The sequence below is a fragment of the Bos taurus genome, chromosome 21, assembly GCF_002263795.3.
Source record: "Bos taurus isolate L1 Dominette 01449 registration number 42190680 breed Hereford chromosome 21, ARS-UCD2.0, whole genome shotgun sequence".
Lineage (NCBI taxonomy): Eukaryota > Metazoa > Chordata > Mammalia > Artiodactyla > Bovidae > Bos > Bos taurus.
The window spans coordinates 36,109,359-36,128,488 of record NC_037348.1 but is presented as its reverse complement, the minus strand read 5'-3'; the positions used below and the strand labels follow the sequence as shown (position 1 = coordinate 36,128,488).

The 19,130-nt window shown below is 38.4% G+C and overlaps 1 long non-coding RNA gene across 2 annotated transcripts in view; it reads left to right on the top strand.

Annotated features, from left to right (window-relative positions):
• The window catches only part of LOC132343365 (uncharacterized), a 392,620-nt gene that overhangs the window by 276,678 nt on the left and 96,812 nt on the right, over nucleotides 1-19,130 (top strand). For both annotated transcript variants that reach the window (XR_009492170.1, XR_009492169.1), the window contains one exon: nucleotides 13,630-13,784. This is a non-coding gene — a long non-coding RNA (uncharacterized lncRNA). The remainder of the gene's footprint in view (nucleotides 1-13,629; nucleotides 13,785-19,130) is intronic.

Sequence of the window (19,130 nt, the reverse complement as noted above, 5' to 3'; positions counted from 1 at the left end):
GAAGAGGTGGTAAAATCAGCTACTTAAGCTTCAGTGAAAAGAAAACACTGGGATTACTAATGTTCCTTGCAGAATCAGTTGTAATCACAGATAGCCATGGAAGAGAAAATGCAATTCAGAGAGAAATGTACTTATGTTTTGCTGAGCCCACTCCTCAGGTGTCTTTGTTCTTCATTTTCCAGGGCATTTTTTCATTTCATTATTATTTTTTATGGTAAAAATCAGGATGAACATGCCATTCTAGGCACTTAGAACACAGATGCCAAGCTTCTCCATATGTGTTTATGTATATGCATTAAGTATTCAAGATTGGCCTATGGATAGTCAGAAAAAGGAAAAGAATTCACAGAAACTAAATTGGTCATTGTGTAACTAGGTAGCTTCATTTAAGGACTAGAAGGCCACTAGATCAAGAAATATCCCCAATTCTCTCAGTATAGAAGAGTTATCTTTTCTGAAATACAGGCATAACTTACTTTATTGTGTTTCATTTCATTGCACTTCCCAGATATTGAGTTTTTTTCAAGTTGAAAATTCATGGCAACCTTGCATTGGGCAAAGCTATCAGCACCATGTGTCTAATAGAATTTACTCATTTTGTGTCTCCATGTCACATTTTGGTAATTATTACACTATTTCAAATTTTTTCCTTATTATGGTATTACTGTGGTAGTCTGTGATCAGTGATCTTTGATGTTACTGTTGCAAAACGATTATGACTTGCTGAAGACTCAGATGGCTCATTTTTAGCAATAAAGTATTTTTTATTTAAGGTATATACATTGGTTTTTAGGTGTAATGCTATTGCACACTTAATAAAGTATCAGTTCAGTTCAGTTCAGTCACTCAGTCGTGTCCGACTCTTTGTGACCCCATGAACCGCAGCAAGCCAGGCCTCCCTGTCCATCACCAACTCCCGGAGTCCACCCAAACCCATGTCTATTGTGTTGGTGGTGCCATCCAACCATCTCATCCTCTGTCGTCCCCTTCTCCTCCTGTCCTCCATCTTTCCCAGCATCAGGGTCTTTTCCAATGAGTCAGCTCTTCACATCAGGTGGCCAAAGTATTGGAATTTCAGCTTCAACATCAGTCCCTCCAATGAACACCCAGGACTAATCTCCTTTAAGACAGACTTGTTGGATCTCCTTGCAATCCAGGGGACTCTCAAAACTCTTCTCCAACACCACAGTTCAAAAGCATCAATTTTTGGTGCTCAGCTTTCCTTATAGTCCAACTCTCACATCCATACATGACCACTGGAAAAACCATAGCCTTGACTAGACAGACCTTTGTTGGCAAAATAATGTCTCTGCCTTTAAATATGCTGTCTAGGTTGGTCATAACTTTCCTTCCAAGGAACAAGCGTCTTTTAATTTCTTGGCTGCAACCACCATCCACAGTGATTTTGGAGCCCAGAAAAATAAAGTCAGCCACTGTTTCCACTGTTTCCCCATCTATTTGCCATGAAGTGATGGCACTGGATGCCATGATCTTAGTTTTCTGAACGTTGAGCTTTAAACCAACCTTTTCACTCTCAACTTTCACTTTCATCAAGAGGCTCTTTAGTTCTTCTTCACTTTCTGCCATAAGGGTGGTGTCATCTGCGTATCTGAGGTTATTGATATTTCTCCTGGCAATCTTGATTCCAGCTTGTGCTTCCTCCAGCCCAGTGTTTCTCATGATGTACTCTGCATATAAGTTAAATAAGCAGGGTGACAATATAGTTTAGCATAAACGTAAGTTTTATATGCCCTGGGAAATAAAAAAATTATATGAATTGCTTTATTGAAGTGAGTGATCTAGAACAAAACCAGTTTCTCTGGGGAATGCCTATAGTGCTATTTTATTGAGTTTTTCAAGATATGGAGTCAACTATAATATCTAAATCATTTTATATTTTTAACCAGTGGTCTCTTCTTAGATACATTTAATATAATATTAATTCAGTATTTTTAGTTTCTATGCATTGGTTTGGAGTTTCATTTTTATAACATTCCTCACATTTTCTGTCTAAACAAAAATTCATGCTGTATGACTGTACATCAGTTATTAATAAGAGGTGAATTACATGGGAGAACAACATTCACTGCGAAGTCTAATGCTTGTAACAGTCACTTTCAGGATTTCAAATAAAATGTGCTACTTTTAAATACCAAAATACCAGGATGTATCACCAAAAATATCAGAATTTTTTTCCTTTTGTTGTTTAATATTTCACTAGTTAAGATAATGCTTACTACCCAACAAATAAAGCCTGAATCTTAGTGACAGAATTCAATAGAAGTTTATTTCTTAATCAAGAAAAGTCCATTTGGCAGAGTGTTTTCTAACGCCAATCTAGTCAGTGATATCTAGCTTGTTGGTGAGAAGAGAGAGAGTAGAGAAGGCACACCTGCTTCCTAAATGTCCTTACCTGGAACTAGCACAAAGCAGTGAGAACTAGGCCCATGGTTCCATTGGGTTTCAAGGGATCTGGAAAATGTAGTCCCTGTCCAGGCAGCTGCTGCCCAGAAACAGTGCTACAGCATGAAATAGGATCAGAGATCTTTGGTATCCAGTTAGCTATTTCTGCCACAAATACCCTTATTTAGGCGTTTAAGCAAAATTTCAAAGCTCAGTTATTTACAGCTTAAAATCAAGATCAGTGACTCTCTGTAACTGTGTAAACAGATACACATTTGCATAGATTGAAAGTTTAGACAGATATATATCTGCATAGCTGTATTATTAAAAGTTTGTTTTGGAAAAATACTTTTCCTGAATTTGAAGCCTTCCAAAACTAGTATGGAAATTGATATCGGTTATTCTGCAATAGAAGTTCCATCTACATGAGATAAAATTGAAGAAAATAAAGAAATCTAATTTTTAAAATAATATGTACAATCCATTATAAGTTTAAAAATATTTTTCAATAAATAGTTCATTCAGGTTCTAAAGTAAGTATAGTGAAGAAAGTGAAAGTGTTAGTTGCTCGATCGTGTCCAATTCTTTGTGACCCGATGGGCTATAGCTCCCTGGTCTCATCTCTCCATGGAATTCTCCAGGCGAGAATACTGGAGTGGGTAGCCATTCCCTTATCTAGAGAATTCCTTATCGAACCTAGGTCTCCTGCATTGCAGGCAGATTCTTTATCATCTGAGCCACCAGGGAAACCCCTGAACTCTAAATAGGCACAGACATGAGACAAAAAAAAGAGTTGGACCAAAAAAATTGAGTCAAAAGAAAATACTTGAAACTAGAGAAAGGGTTGAGAAATTATAGTCAAAATTATAGGAGTCTGGCCCATAGGCTATCATTCTTGGAAGAAAGCCATGGCTATTTACTTACAAACTTCCTATGGTTGCCTAGCAGAGTTAAGTAGTATGCCCTACAAAGTTGAAAGCATATTCTATCTGGCCCTTAATAGAAAAATTATACTGCTCTCTGTACTACAGAAATAATTGTCTCTTCACCTTTCTACCAACTCATGTAAAGTCAGGAACAGGTTTATAAGTAGCTAGAAAAATTTGCACAAAAATACTTTTAATTGAATAATTACGTTTGACATACTTTGTTTTTAATCTTACCATTAAAAAAATCACACATTATTTTATTTTCAGTTTTAATGACTGATCAAATTCCCTTCATTTTAGATAATAATTATCATATTATTAGGGGCTTCCCTGATGGCTCAGTGGTAAAGAATCCGCCTGCTGTGCTGGAGACCTGGGTTCAGTTCCTGGGTCAGGAAGATCCCCTGGAGAAGGAAATGGCAACCCACTCCAGTATTCTTGCCTGTGAAATCTCATGGACAGAGAAGCCTGGTGGACTACAGTCCACGGAGTCACAAAAAGTCGGAAACGACTGAGCAACTAAACCCCTACCACCACTAGTCAGGTACCTTAGCGGGCAGGTTTCAGTTTTTATCATATTATTTGGATAATGTATTATCTGCTAACAATTTGTACTAGAAAGATAATATACTTTAATATATTATAAATTTATGTTTTAAAACACGTAATATATTTATCCATTTTGTATTTAAATTGTATTAGATGTGTGGGTTGATAAAATATGTATAAATTCTAGTCAGAGTACATTCTCATTAAGCCTCAGTATTTCAATCACTGGGAAATTCCCACTATTCTATTGATATGGGTGTTCAAGTTAAAGGAAGAGTTAATCAAGCTATACTTTGAAATCACCTATCCATTCATGTACTGTGTCTCTGACAAACATAGAAACCTCCTTTTAAGAAACTTCTGGAAATGGTTAGTAAATAAAATCAGTGGGGACTGAATGAACAAAGAGTCTCTAAAGTCTGTGGATAGAAATTAGAATAGAATTGTCACTTTCCTTCTCAGAGGTGGATATGAGAAAAGCTGATCAGTGGTGGATATTACTCAGTGACTACAGGGACAATTGGAAGTTCAGATTCAGATTTCAATTAGCTAAATCACCTTGGAATGGTGTTTCAACTCCTCTCACTGAACTTTCATTGATTCAATTATTGAAGGAGGAACAGACTAGTGGTTTCTCATATACTTTAATATAAGTTTGTATATTTCAGGGCATGCTTGCTCTTATAGATAGATGACATAGATGATAGAGAGACAGATACATAGATAGATCTTCCTTCGTAACAGATGACTTTGAGAAAAGGTGATCAGTAGTGAGTGTTATTCATTATTGCTGTAGGAAGAAGTGGAAAGAGAAATGGTGTGAAAGGCTGGGCTTTAGGTTTCCAGAGTACAGATTCTGACTTTGATTTTATGTTTAAATAAATAAAGGGAGAGAGAGTGAGAGAGCCTTAGAAACCCTTCCACTCCACAATCTTACAGAACATAAAATATAAATCGAATGATTGAAGTGGAGGATGATAGGGCTAGGTGCCCATTTTCTATTCCACCCATTCTTTTCTGTTGCTCTTGAGACTCTTTTTAGGAATCTCTAATGGAAAGCAACATTTGAAAATGACTTTCAAAAATAATATCTAACCTTTTACCTGCTACATTGTTTAAAGTCCCTCTTTGTTAGTGAAGCCTTCTTGACCCTTTTATTGTTTTCCATCTTCTACCTTGTCTCCCATTTCTGCAGCACTTCTTCTGTTTAACTCTTTCATATCCTGCATGTTGAAAGCTTGTCTATGATTATAATGATTTCTTGAATTTTTATTTACTTTATTTTTTTAACATGAAAAACATTTTATATTGGGGTATAGCCGATGAGCGATGTTGTGATAGTTCCAGGTGAACAGTGAAGGGACTCAGCCATCCATATACAGGTATCCATTCTCCCCAACCCCTCCGCACCCAGGCTGGCACATAACATTGAGCAGAGTCCCATGTGCTATGCAATAGGTTTTTGTTGTTATCCATTTTTAATATAGCACTGTGTACATGACCTTCCCAAAGTCCTTAACTGTCCCATTCCCCTGGCAACCATGAGTTTGTTTTCTAAGTCTGTGAGTCACTTTCTGTTTTGTTAAATAAGTTCATTTGTATTATTTATTTTTAGATTCCACATATAAGGGATGCCATATGATATTTCTCCTTCTCTGACTGACTTACTTCACTCTGTGGTCCCATCCATGCTGCTGCAAATGGCCTTATTTCATTCTTTTTAATGGCTGAGTAATATTCCATTATATATATATATATATGTATATATATATACACATATATTTATATGTATATATATATATATACACCAAATCTTCTTTATCCATTCCTCTGTCGATGGATTTTCACTTTCCATATTACATTTTACTTTAGTCAGAAAAATGGAAAAATGGAGCTGGCTAATCAGATTGTTTAATACCATGGTACTCTGTACCATTTGCCTCTTCCCTGTTTTTTTCATTATTTTTTTGTGTAGTTATAAGGCTTATGAGAATGTTTAACAGTATCCATTGCAGTCAGGCAAATAAAATTCTTGCATCCTGCTACTATAAAGAATTCTGGTAATTATCACTCATCCCCAAAAAATGAATGACCCAAAATGGAGTATTCTAGATCTTGAAATTGTAATTTTGCATTACAATAGGATTGTGCTGGAAATGCACTCCAAGCTGATTGTTCAACTAGCATACTGTGTAGCAAAAAATGTTTCCTATTTGGGTATTTGAAATAAATGAACAAGATCACTAAATATAATGGCTACTCAAAATTTGGAAATAGAAACAAATGGGCATGCGTATGTGTGTGTGTGTGTTGAAATAATAAATCATATTTATGTCAGAGAAGATAAGTGAACTTCAATCTCAAGATGAACCCAGCTAAGTTACCTAGATACCGTGAAAGGTCTACTAAGCTATCCTGAGTCTTATTTGTACATTACTGTCAGGTAAAGCAAAAAAGAACATATTTCAGCATTTGAAATCCCTCTAGTGACTAAATTGCTTATCTGTAGCTATTTTTCAAAAGCCATAAAATCACTTGACGTATTGAAAACAAAATGCTCCATTTTGGTAGTCTGGAAATATTTATAGGGACCTAAAAGTTAAACTGTTGTCTTTATATAAGGTTCTTATCGATGCATATTCAATAGTGCAGTAGTACTCTGCATTTTATTTCAGTGATGAAGATACATGATCCATCCATAGCATCTTACTAGTTGTTCCTTAGTATGATGGCCTTTATTTATAAGATAAGTGATGGTGAAGAGAGCTATCATCATTGACTAGAGAATAGGATAAAGCTACCAGGCCCTAATGGTGATAAAATGAACCTTGGCTACTTTAAAAAAATTCTTGTAGTAAGAGTTTTATATTTCTGGCTATGGTGAATTAATTTGTAAAGACTAGCCTTTCTTCCTGTAAGAATAAGTAAGACTGGATAAGATGAAGAGAAGTCCATTTGAATGCACTGGAAATAGTACAAAGTCAGCAAGGACTACAGAGGCTGAGATCTTAGAGAAATACTAGAGAGAATGGAGTAACAGAGAGGTGAGCTTAATATTCAGATTTGCTTTTTCCTCCTAGTGTTTATTCATTCATGGAAGTGGCCAAGGAAAAGCTAAGCAAAACTTTATTCAGTGTCCTAGAGCTTGGGAGACAAAAATTGGAGTTCGGTCAGTTCAGTTCAGTTCAGTCGCTCAGTCGTGTCTGACTCTTTGCGACCCCATGAATCGCAGCACGCCAGGCCTCCCTGTCCATCACCAACTCCCAGAGTTCACTCAGGCTCACGTCCATCGAGTCAGTGATGCCATCCAGCCATCTCATCCTCTGTCATCCCCTTCTCCTCCTGCTCCCAATCCCTCCCAGCATCAGAGTTTAGGGACTGTCAAAGTGAGATGCCTGGGCTTCTAATTGGGATTTCTAAAGATACATCTTGTGAGTGTGAGAGTGAGAGAGCTGTGGAATATCTTATGAGAAAGAGCAAATCAGAAAATTGATCAGCCTTCTTGAAACTGAAACCTAGCTTTAATCAGCTCAATCACAGATTGGATTAATACATTTTCCTCACAACCTAAAATTGTCAAAAATAAAAACAAAAACTATTAAATCCTTGATAGAAGAGGACAGAATCTTTCAGACTCTCAAAATATGACAGTTTTCACACACAGTGATTATTATTTAGTCAAAAGTTACCATACACAGCAAAAAACAGTGCCAAATGGCAAAAAATAATGGGAATGTAAGTGATAGTAGGAAGACACCCATGAGAGATACAAATTTTGCAATTATTAAACACAGACTTTTAAATAACCATGATAAATATGTCCAGGAATACAGATGACAAGATGGGGAATCTATTAAAAAGAATCAAAGTTATGGAATTGAAAATTATAATAATCGTAACTAAAAACTCAATCTATGGATATAATAGATACAATAAATCTCTTCTTGCCTATTTTTCTATCTTCCACCACTAGCAATATAAGCAGTTTATAGAATATAAGTTTTATGAGAACTGAGATTTTCTTTGTTTTTCTGCAACATCTTTAACAATACCTACAAACTGATGGATATTCAACAAATATTTTTTAAATGAAGGAATTAATGATGGCTTGAGTGTGTGTGTGTGTGTGTGTCTGTGTCTGTGTGTGTCTGTGTTATTAGTTGCTCAGTCATGTCTGACTCCTTGTGACTCCATGGGCTGTAACCCACCAGGCTCCTCCGTCCGTGGTATTCTCCAGGCAAGAATACTGGAATGGGTAGCCAGTCTCTTCTCCAGGGGATCTTCCTGACCCAAGGATCAAACCCAGGTCTCTGGCATTGCAGGCATATTCTTTTCCATCTGAACCACCAGGGAAGCCCAATGATAGCTTGTTACTGCTAAGTCGCTTCAGTTGTGTCCAACTCTGCACAACCCCATAGACGGCAGCCCACCAGGCTCCCCGTCCCTGGGATTCTCCAGGCAAGAACACTGGAGTGGGTTGCCATTTCCTTCTCCAATGCATGAGAGTGAAAAGTGAAAGTGAAGTCGCTCAGTCATGTCGGACTCTTAGCGACCCCATGGACTGCAGCCCACCAGGCTCCTCCATCCATGGGATTTTGCAGGCAAGAGTACTGGAGTAGGGTACTTCTCTGATGATAGCTTGGTAAGAGGCAAATAAAGTGGCCTACCCTTTTTTAAGGCCAGAGTTGTAAGCAAGGAGATGAGAAAGGAAAGACATGGGCAGAAATATTTGTTGGCAGAAGGGCAGCAAAAGATGAAGATAGGACAGAGTTGCAGATTCATAGACAAGCCTTCACTCAATTTGGTCTCTTATTTGCCACCCTCTAATTCTCTCAACTCCCCCATGATAATGAGACTTTGTTTGGGTATAGATAGAAATGGTTAAAGACCATCTGTTATTATGCACCTAGTAGGCAATCATGGGCTTCCCGGAAGAAACAGTGTTACTAACTTGGTTCAAACCTCAATAGGAGAAGATATTAATAGAACCAGTAAATGTCCAGATAAAACTTTCCTCATTCAGATGGTGCTGTTCTCCGAACCTCTCATAGAGGGGTTGCAGGGAAATCCTTAGAATCCTCTACAGCCCAGGGGAACAAGGTTTACATGAACTACTTTTCAAAGGACACAAGAGGTCTCAACTTAGGTGGCAGTTTGTAATATTTGTGGATTCAAAATTAGATGGTATAAAAGGAGCCATAATAATTGGAAAAGAATGCGGGGATTAAAAAAGGTGAAGAACACAGGCAGGAACCAAGTAGCCCAGGCAGTTTATAGGCAATGGTTCTAACTTCAGATCCTTCTATTATGGCTTCTCTAAATATCTTCAAATTAACAGTAAGAGGGAAAGAAAAGGATTAGCTTTAGCTACAAAGTAGTTAGACTATAGGAAATGTTGAAAGCAAAAAAATAAAAGGCTAAAGTTAAGTATCTCCAAAGAGCTTTTCCTATCTCCATAGCACACACAATTTTCTGGGAACTTTCCCCATTGATGTATAGAGATTATTGTTAGATGAGCTCACCAGTCTAGCCTGTCATCTGGTTTCTTGGCTTTAATTTTCAGTTCAGTGTTAGTGGTGTCTCTGTGAGGCTGGTGCAAGACATCTACTTGGACCTTAGCTAGGTCAAAATGGAAGAATCTGAATGGGCACAGTTGAATAACAAATCCAGGTCCAGTGGAAGGAGAAATGTTGGGGGCCAGGGCCAGGAAGCCACTCCTAGAAGAGCCAAGAAGACACACCAGAATCCCAGCAATCAAATACATGAGACACCCTCCCCTTGGCAATTTGGGGTAAAAGCTGACTAGAACGAAAGCTGGTCAGGGGCAGGCACTCAGGTCATACAAGGGCAGTTTAGAGTATTCTCTTTAATTTATAGGGACTAGCATTCTTTGTTCGGAGAAGGCAATGGCACCCCACTCCAGTACTCTTGCCTGGAAAATCCCATGGACAGAGGAGCCTGGTGGGCTGCAGTCCATGGGGTCGCTAAGAGTCCGACACGACTGAGTGACTTCAATTTCACTTTTCACTTTTCACTTTCATGCATTGGAGAAGGAAATGGCAACCCACTCCAGTGTTCTTGCCTGGAGAATTCCAGGGACGGGGAGCCTGGTGGGCTGCCATTTATGGGGTTGCACAGAGTTGGACACGACTGAAGCAACTTAGCAGCAGCAGCAGCAGCAGCATTCTTTGTTAAGGTCTAAGAATGGCCTCTTCAAACTCTGCTTAAAGGGGCAACTTGCCCTTTCACTGTATCTTTTAAAATACAAAAGTCATATTGGGTAGTTGGATCTTCTCTCAGTCCCATTCTCCAAAGCAAAATAGAGCAATTAAAAGAACACTGGAGGTGTGTGAAAATATTAATGCTTTCCAGAGTTTGAGTGATTATTTGTGCTTAGCTTATCTGTGCTTTTGCGTAGTCCCAGTCATTAAGAGGTGTTGTTTTAATAGCTGAGAAGAGGGGTCTCTTCATTGAAACATGGCAAAGAAGGAGGAGAGAGAAGTTATAATGACAGTGGCTAGAAGGATTCTGGACAACTCTCTGTTAAAATTATGCAAAAGAATCCACATACAATGCATACATATAAACACATACACACACAGTGAAATACAAATGATTCTACTGGAGCCCATTAGCGATTTATTTTATTCCTTTAAATCAGTGCCTTGCAATCCAATAACACACTATGAAACTGGGTAAGGGGGCTGTTTTTGTCACTCAGTGTGTCATGGTATAATTTTACCTATCATTATTTCAGCTGAAGGTGGCATTTAGGAGTTCATTAGCAATTAATAGAGCCCGCCATTGCTCAGAAATGATCTCAGATATTTAAGGAAAGCATTTAGTTTAGATTGACAGTTTTTCGACTCTTAGGATGTCTCTAAAACAAACAAACTAAAAAGTTATGGTGAATTCTATTAAGAAAAGTGTATTTCATGTAAATTTGCCATAAGATGAAAGCCTTCATGACAATGAAACATAGCTTTCTCTCTCTCTCTCCCCCAGCAAGCTTCATTTCCCTATCAAAAGAGAGCAGCGCTTGCAAGGTCTGAGTAGAAGACTCCTACCATTTTTCAGCACCGTCACTCTCTTTCTATGTTTTGTTCATAATGGCAACTGTCTGGCTTGATACATTGGTTCTGATGCTTTCACCTGCTTGTTGTCATTCAGGTGCTAAACGAGGAGGATGAATATGTATAATTCTTTCAAGAGTGCATGAGAATGACCCATCTTGGCATATTTTATGACATATCCCACCAGACCCTGATTATTTTGTGAAGTTGGCATTCCAGTTAAACTGGTTGGCTTTAATAGCTTTTGCCAACTTCCTCTGAGCATATGATTAATCAGTACAATAAAATGAGACACTCTAAAATGCAGGATTGATGCATGGGTAAGGATTTTAAAACTTTCATTCCTTTATCAGTCATTTGAGACAGTTTTAGTGGCTCGTTACCGGAAAGTATTTTAGGAAATCTCCCCCTATTTGATCACTGTTGCCAGTATTGTATAGCCTCTCTGGGGAGAAACGATCTTTTGATTTTGATTAAGTCTTTTTCTTCTAGAATGAGGATGAAGTGTTTTCTTCTTTGGAGCCGTGTCAGGTACCTTTGATAGGTAATAGAAACCAATAGCAGCTGGAGAAACTTAGGCCAAATTACTTTAAATGGCCTCCTGAGAAGGAAGTGTGGGCTTAAAATTGGAGAAGCCTGCTCTATATATGCCTATTGCAGGGTGCCAGGAAAAACACACTTAAAGTTGGAAACTTGCAATCGCTTTCATTAATTCATTTATTTCATAAATTCTTAGTGAGCTCTGCATGTCAGGGACTAGGATAGAAATAACAAGTCAATAGTGAGTCTCTGTCCTTAAAATACTCATAGTTCAGTTGTAGAGGAAGACGAATATATGGAATCTTTCTGAGTTTAATGGGTGGAAGGAAAGTGTTCATAGAAATCAACTGGTAATCATTCAGACCTTAGAAATGCACTTTCAGTAAATGCCTTAGCAAAGATCATGGCTTCATATCGATGACTTCAAGAATCAACAAATGCAGACCAGATCAGTTAATACAGAAAGAAAAAAAAAAAAAAGCATATATTATAGAAAAGAAGAGTCAGGTTGGACTCTTATTCTCTTAGTCACATCATTTAAAATTTATGGTCATTTCCTTACTGTGAAGGTTTAGAGTTTCATTTAAGGATACACTATATATCTTACAAATTTAGTTTTTTTAAGTATGTCTATTGGAGTCTATACACTTTTATTTAAGATTGTTAAGCCATCTTCATAAAATTATTTTTGTCATCTTCACACAATGCCAAGTTAAAGAATCTTTTGGCTATTGTACATACAATACTGGAACCTGGTGAACAACTTTAACTAGTAAGATCAAAATTGTGGTTCCCAGTGGCACCATTTGCAGAATCCCATCTCATTTGGCCAAATATTGCTAAGGCAGGGACAGAACCACCATGGTTTTCCACTCTTAACAAGGTCTCTTCGTGGGAGATAAATGAAAGAGGATTCACAGGAGTGGAGGGAAAGCTAGGAGAAGATTCAAAATTTTCTAAAGTTTTAGGACCATTTATCGTGTTTTGCTGCTTCTCAGCAGAAGTAGCAATACTGATTCACCACAATGTGTGTTGTATGTCTCTTCCAAGATCTCTTTGTGTTCATCTTCATTCCTCCTACTGGCAACAGGAAGGAATTGATGAAATTTGTAGCTCCCTTTATATTCCATCTGTCCACAGAATCACCCCCAATAAGCCTACTATCTTAGTAAAATCATGTTTGTAGGAAAGTTTCCATTCGTTTCCACTATCTGTCCCTCTCCCTAACTGAATTTGGTCCCTAAATGCCCCATGGATATCCCTGCTTATTACTTTTTTTTTTTTTAATCTCCAACCAAAACAATAAATGATGACTGGATAGGCTAAAACATGGGAGCTAGACAGTTACCTGCAAGTCATAATCCCTCTGTGCTACCTCCCTAACCTCAATTGATTTCATAGGATAATAACAACACGGAGAGCAGCCTGTGAAGGAAAAACAAGTTTCAAAAGACAAAGTTTACAAACAATAATAGTAGTTAGTGTTTAACACTTACTTGATGCCAGCTGCTGTTCTGTTTGCTTTAGAATATTATAGCACTGAGCCTTAGCTTATTTAATTCACACATGCATTCCCAGTATGTAAAAGAGCTAAGATTTAGGCCTGGGTAGTCTGACCCTTGGAGAAGGCAATGGCAACCCACTCCAGTACTCTTGCCTGGAAAATCCCATGGACAGAGGAGCCTGGTGGGCTGCTGTCTCTGGGGTCGCACAGAGTCAGACACGACTGAAGCGACTTAGCAGCAGCAGCAGCAGCAGCAGCAGTCTGACCCTAAAGCCATGTCCTTATACCTGGAGAGCAAGTTCTTTTTCATCCTACTGTCTACTTTCTCAAGCAACTCAAGGGGGGTGCAGAGTGGCAGCTTTAGCTTTAGATGAGGGGGTGCTTTTGAACCTCTTTCAGGGCTTTGAATCTGAATTAATTGATCATTTGATATTTATGAAGGAGTCAGTGCTGGTGAAAACAGGTTGTGTCTAGGAGATAGAAAGGGCTCTATTTTCTTAGTGCTGTGTTGACTAGATTACAGAGTTAACTATCTAATTGCCAATTTTAGAAAAAACAAAAACTCTGTGTCAGTTATGAAGTAGGTTGAAAATATGGAATAAGTGTGTATCCATCTCACCTTCCCTTCCAGATGCCACTGGATTTAGATGAGGAGCTCCTTGGAGACAGAGACTCACTCCCTGCTTGTCCAGGACCAGTTTATCAACACAAAATTAATTGTCTCTACACCTGTTCATTTCATGGGGAGACTGAAAATAAGAAGATAATCTCTGTAGACTTCCAAAGGTAAGATGCTGCTGAATGCTTGATTTTTTTTTCACAGAAAGTAATAAATGGAAGTGCCTAAAATTAATACACAGTTTTCAAAACAGAACCTTGGAGACACCTTTGATAAGCAGACGCTGACTTAACTGAAAACAAATACATGGGGCTTCCAAAGCTGAGAAACAAAAGCCTGGGTTTCTCTGCCCAGTTAAACAGTTACATTTCAAAAGAGGCAACCACAAATGGTAAAAAAAAATTTTTTTTCCTTTAAATCTATAGGGAAAAGACGTCTGATACTATCCTCAGCTTTTTGGTCTTTTGAGTTCATTTTCCAAATCTATACAATAAGACAGTGAGAATACAGTAGAAAAATGTATCCAGGAAGGAAATAAGTGCATTGGGGAATTGAATGAAAATGATAAAAATCACTCACATTTCTTTTTGTAATAATTAAATATGAAGTGGAGTGGAGAGTGGCAGATGAATTCTAATAGTAATTGAATTAGCACTTAGGAGTTATCTTATCTGCATTGCCACAATTCAAAAGTTCCACAGTTGTTTTCTCTCAGTCCGTATTATACTAATTACGCCTCTCATCCTTCCTGGTGTTGACAGAAGTAGTTAGTATGCATGGAGAGGCACCCAGCTCTCCTAAAGGGGTCTGGTCAGTACTGACTCCACATCCTCCTTGAAAATGCCATCTGCTTCTTTCCTACACAGCCATGGGGGACCCTTCCCTCCCGCTTTTGGAAAAAAGAACATATGTTTCTATTTGATATGATAGATGGTCAGGGAGAAGGGGCAGGCCCGGAAGTGCATCAGCATCCCCTTCTGGGACGCGCTCGGCTACCGCCGTCTAGCAAGTTTGTCTTGGTTTCTGTGTTTGAGAAAATCCTGAACTTCAGTTCTTGTCAACTCCATCTCCAAAAGTATCTGATTCTCTGAAAGTAAGTTCTCTCTTTTTTGTGTATCTTCGGGGATCCCAACTAGTACATGTTGTTCATGCAAGATACACTTGCTGATAACTTATTTGAACGTGGATGTTTGTTATCAAATTATTCCTCCTTTAATATTGTTTTAGTATGCAATATATTCATTTCATGGAGAGGAGAACATTATTAACCCATGCTTTCCAGTCAGTTTTAATTATTCTGCCTCTGATCATCATACTTTGTTTTGGTTGGGAAATATAATGAAAGGTGATTCTGACTATATAGAAGTTCTTTCCAATTTGACTATATGGAGAAGTATTTGTTTTGTTTTAGCAGTATCTAGTTGGAAGGCTGAATTTGAGGAGTGGGAATTTTGCTTGGTAGAATCTTTCTCTCTTACTGTTCTACTGTAATAGTTACAGCAAAAAAAAAAAAAAAAAAAGAGGGGGTATTAACTACATTTAACCTAAGGCTTCCTCTTAGTATCTTCTGCTTTTGTTAGGTCCATACCATTTCTGTCCTTTATTGTGCCCATCATTGCATGGAATGTTCTCTTGATATCTCTTAATTTCTTGAAGAGATCTCTAGTCTTTCCCATTCTGTTGTTGTCCTCTATTTCTTTGCATTGATTACTTAGGAAGGCTTTCTTATCTCTCCTTGCTATTCTTTGGAACTCTGCATTCAAATGGGTATATCTTTCCTTTTCTCCTTTGCCTTTAGGTTCTTTTCTCAGCTATTTGTAAGGCTGCCTCAGACGACCATTTTGCCTTTTTGCATTTGTTTTTTCTTGAGTGTGGTCCTGATCACTGCCTCCTTTACAATGTTAGGAACCTCCATCCATAGTTTTCAGGCGCTCTGTCTTTGCCAGTGGACCACGTTTTGTCAGAACACTCCACCATTACCCACTGTCTGGGTGGCCCTACACAGCATGGCTCATAGTTTCATTGGATTAGACAAGGCTGTGGTCTAATCAGTTTGATTCAGTTCACTTCAGTACAGTCACTAAGTCGTGTCCGACCTTTGCGACCCCATGAACCACAGCACGCCAGGCCTCCCTGTCCATCACCAACTCCCGGAGTTTACCCAAACCCATGTCCATTGCAGAGAAGGCAATGGCAACCCACTTCAGTACTCTTGCCTGGAAAATCCCATGGATGGAGGAGCCTGGTAGGCTGCAGTCCATGGGGTCGCTAAGTTGGGCACAACTGAGCGACTTCACTTTCATTTTTCACTTTCATGCTTTGGAGAAGGAAATGGCAACCCACTCCAGTGTTCTTGCCTGGAGAATCCAGGGACGGGGGAGCCTGGTGGGCTGCTGTCTGTGGGGTCGCACATAGTTGGACATGACTGAAGCGACTTTGCAGCAGCAGCAGCAGCAGCATGTCAATTGAGTCGGTGATGCCATCCAACCACCTCATCCTCTGTCGTTCCCTTCTCCTCCTGCCGTCAATCTTTCCCAGCATCAGGGTCTTTTCCAGTTCTTAACTGTTGCTTCCTGACCTGCATACAGGTTTCTCAAGAGGCAGGTAAAGTGGTCTTTTATTCCCATCTCTTTCAGAATTTTCCACAGTTTATTGTGATCCACACAGTCAAAGGCTTTGGCATAGTCAATAAAACAGAAATCGATGTTTTTCTGGAACTCTCTTGCTTTTTCCATGATCCAGCAGATGTTGACAATTTGATCTCTGTTCCTCTGCCTTTTCTAAAACCAGCTTGAATATCTGGAAGTTCCTGGTTCATGTATTGCTGAAGCCTGGCGTGGAGAATTTTGAGCATTACTTTACTAGCATGTGAGATGAGTGCAATTGTGCAGTAGTTGGAGCATTCTTTGGCATTGCCTTTCTTTGGGATTGGAATGAAAACTGACCTTTTCCAGTCCTGAGGCCACTGCTGAGTTTTCCAAATTTGCTGACGTATTGAGTGCAGCACTTTCACAGCATCATCTTCCGGGATTTGAAATAGCTTAACTGGAATTCCATCACCTCCACTAGCTTTGTTCGTAGTGATGCTTCCTAAGGCCAACTTGACTTCAGACTCCAGGATGTCTGGCTCTAGATGAGTGTGAGTGATCACATCATTGTGATTATCTGGGTTGTGAAGATCTTTTTTGTACAGTTCTTCTGTGTATTCTTGCCACATCTTCTTTATATCTTCTGCTTCTGTTAGGTCCCTACTGTTTCTGTCCTTTATTGAGCTCATCTTTGCATGAAATGTTGCCTTGGTATCTCATTTTCTTGAAGAGATCTCTAATCTTTCCCATTCTATTGTTTTCCTCTCTTTCTTTGCATTGACCACTGAGGAAGGCTTTCTCATCTCTCCTTGCTGTTCTTTGGAACTCTGCATTCAAATGGGTATATCTTTCCTTTTCTCCTTTGCTTTTCACTTCTCTTCTTTTCACAGCTATTTGTAAGGCCTCCTCAGACAGCCATTTTGCTTTTTTGCATTTCTTTTTCTTGGGGATCGTCTTGATTCCTGTCTCCAATACAATGTCATGAACCTCTGTCCATAGTTCATCAGGCACTCTGTCTATCAGATCTAGTCCCTTAAATCTATTTCTCACTTCCACTGTATAGTCATAAGGGATTTAATTTAGGTCAGTTTGATTAGTTTTCTGTGATGGTGGTTTTCTTTCTCTCTGTCCTCTGATAAGGGATAAGGATAAGAGGCTTAAGGAGGCTTCCTGATGGCAGAGACTGACTGAGCAGGGAAACTGGGTCTTGTTCTGATGGGTGGGGCCATGCTCCCTAAATCTTTAATCCAAGTGTACTGGAGTGGGTTGCTATTTTCTACTCCAGGGGTTCTTCCAGACCCAGGGATTGAACCCTCATTTTCTGCAGTGGTGGGCGGATTCTTTACCTCTGCTCCACTTGGGAAGCCCCATCTATATCACTGCAACTAGTTTACTCCAAAAGTCATTCTCTGCCATTGTAATTTGACTCATAAATCGTTCTGTCTTGTCTATTACCCTTAGTTTCTGGCCAGACTGAGATTCAATCAAGAATAGATTTTCAGTCTCCATTGAGACCCCAAACTTGATTTTCACATTCTGATCTACCAAAATGTAAACCAGACTGAGAGACGATGCCTACACCCTGCCATTCAATAAAATGGATATTGGAGATAACAAGACTTTTTAGAATGAGAAGCACTAATTTCAAAGTATACTTACTTTTTAATCTTTAAAATATTTCTTGGTATTTTAAAATGGTTCCAAAATAAGATATAAGATGTCAGTTTTGGCAATCTTTGATAGAAGGGCTAACCTGCCATAAAGTAAAAATATGATCCTGAATTACTTGATTAGATCATCTGTATTTATCAAATTCATTACTTACTAAATCTACCTTCTTGCCTAGACTTGATGGACAAGGCAGTAAGTGTACAGGCTTCAGAAAGAACAAAACTGTAAATGTTGTAACAGAATGAAAGATTTAACACCAAACAGTGTGATTAACTAATGGAGCTGCGTTGCAAATGGCAGTGCAACAGGAAAATCTTTGCAATATTGTGAGAAAAAAAATATTAAGATGGGTAAAATGTATTAAATTCTACAAATGAGAAGGAAAAAAGTTGCAAGGAAGAAAACTTAAATTCTAGTGCAGGAAAATCAGCTTAGTGAAAATTGAAAATGCATGTAATAAAACTAATTCAAGCAGGATATTAATCTTGTGTAAAAAAGATAAAAGCATGTTAAACCCTGATTGTAAAATATTAATGTGCTAAACCATCATAAAACTTCACATATGCCCTTTAGTGATAGTATTGTTCATGATGATAAAAACTTATTTGCAAATTCTTCTTTTATGAAGTCTGGAAACAGAAAATCTGAAAAACGACTAATGTAGACATCTATGGTGTGTAAAAGACAGGAAATGGTGAAGGTTAATGAGGTTCAGGGTAACTGGTCTCTTGACATTTAGTTATGTGACCATATCAAGGACCCTCTGCAGTCTGTGAGTGTGATGATTCCATGTAATAGAGTTTGCACCCTAATAAACTTGGGGTATTCTTAACTCTATTCCTGGTATACTGATGGCCCAGAATGCTCTTGGAATTATATTTACCTTGGTTCACTATAAACTATAAGGCACCTACATCCCTAGACTTTATCTTTCCACTGAAGCTCTATTTATGGAAAGCAAAGAGAATATGTATCCATCCTTATTTTGCTTTTGTGTTATTTTATTACTGGTTTTAAATTGCAGGGCTAGATTTGCTGAAATTCTGTGATAGCTCAGGGCATTGTTTTTGTGTAATAGAGATAGCATTGTATAGCAGGAAGAACTGAACTAGATGGTGAAATTGACTTGACCTGTATGTTTATACCACTTACAATAGGATATTGATTAGTTTATCAAACTTCTCTGGGTCATGCATGCTTCATAAGAAAAATTCATAAACACACAAATAGGAATAATAAGTAATAATTTGAAGT